This window comes from Vicia villosa, linkage group LG2 (assembly GCF_029867415.1).
Source record: "Vicia villosa cultivar HV-30 ecotype Madison, WI linkage group LG2, Vvil1.0, whole genome shotgun sequence".
NCBI lineage: Eukaryota > Viridiplantae > Streptophyta > Magnoliopsida > Fabales > Fabaceae > Vicia > Vicia villosa.
Window position 1 is genome coordinate 78,070,918 of NC_081181.1, and position 1,978 is coordinate 78,072,895.

Genomic DNA, 1,978 nt, shown 5'->3' on the forward strand with positions numbered 1-1,978 from the left:
GACTCTGCTGGGGAAAACACTAATGGTGAATTATTATGCTCCTAGGTTTTGGCAGGGTTTAGGTTTTTGGTTAATTATTTAGGTTTTTGGTTAATTATCAGGGTTTGGCTAATTTTCCAGGGTTAGGGTTTTGGATTAGGATTTAGGTTTTTTTTCTTTTCTTTTTATATTTAAATATCTAAATTTATATTTTTTTATTTATTTATTTACAATTTCATTTATTTACAACAATATTTGTTTATTTGAATATTTGTTGTTTTATTGTACTTTGGGTTATATATAAATTGTGGTTAAAACCTAAGTGTGGGAATTATCCTTAAGACCAGGGGGGACTTGCATCGCCTACGAGTCTTATTGATAATTCTACTCATAGTGGGTTGAATATACAGAAATGTCCAAAACAAGGCTTGTCTTTGTTGAGGACAGAACTTGGTATTTGGCTGATCTCTCTGAGAACCTACCCCTAAAACTCGAACCTCATTGGAAAATGAGTTGTTCTAAAATCCGAAGATACAAAAAAGTATCGGAGCCTACGAACGGCCCCGTGAGACCCTTCTAGAACATACACATGGGAAGGGTAGACTCCCTAAGCCCTCATGCCGAACCTATGAACTTGCGACTTTTATGCTTAGGTGTTTATTATATGTTTGCAATTTATATACTGCGAATATTTGCAATTTAGTGACTATCTTGAACAGTCACCCCATGCTTTCTCCTGCGCACCTCCTAACTTGTAGGGTTTGGATGTCCATTTATGCATCTTTTATCCCTATCCCGTAGGGATTTCGCTTCGTCCGATATCGTCCCTAAATAGGTTGTGTTCCGCATAGAGAACCTTCCCATGAGGGACAACTTCATTGGTACACGTCGAACGGCCTCTCGATGGCCATGAGATTTGGTGATTGTCTTGAATGGTCACCATCTGCTACCTTCTGCGTACTCCTTAATCTAAGGCATTTCCATTGGCTCGTCATAACATCTAGCTTGCAAGGATTTCACTAAGGTCTAATGTCACCTCAAAATATGCATAGGCTATCCTTAGGGTTTTATCGGTCGCACGTCTGCATTGCATTGCATATAAGGAGTCACAGTGTACACAAAAGACGAGTCTTTTGCATACGCATGCATTTGCATTTTCATTCATACATCTACATTTACATTCCTACCTTCGCCCGTATACGTACTTACTGTGCTAGCCGATTTATCAGAAATCCCGAAGAAAATCAAAAGGATAATAAATTATGGAGAAAGGAGGATAAATTATTGGGAACGAGCTTCGTCTTACAAAGAAAAAAAGGAAGCCTTTCGTCATGCCAGCTATTGGTCCATGCCTTTTCGTAACAGGATTGAAAATACATTAAAGGTTACCATCGAGCAAGGATTAGTTCAACAAAGAAGTTCCCCCATAGATACACTCAAGAGGTATCTAGTCATAAAGGGGTTCATCTTAGAACATAGCTAGGCTTACAAAGACGCTCTGCGATAACTTAGGGGTAAGGGTTAGTCTAACTGGGGAAATACCTTGAACGAAGATGCATATTTATGATGGAGGGAACGCGACATATGTTAACTCCCCACCAAGGGGCAAAAGGGTCATAGGTTTTCTTTATCAATTTATAAACTCTGAAGATTGCAAACGGTGTGATACTACTCTTAGAAAAAGCAAAATAGGATCAGTCAAAGGAAACTCTTGAAGTTCCGAAACAACAAAAACCCACCGCCAACAATTTATTCTTGACAGGTTTGACATGCCCAAGGAGAGTTCGAGGTTACCCTTTACTTCTACAAGTCTAGGAACTAAGGAGTAAAACAAAGTCATTGGATTTACAAAGGAGATTGTCCCTAGGATCAATAGGTGTTGTCATGCTCAGAATTTCAACTCCTACGATCGCTAAGTCTTACTCAGGATAAAAGTTGTACCTTCAGATTAACAATTCTAATGGGATAACCTTGCAGGTTTTGGAGTCAACTCATTCGC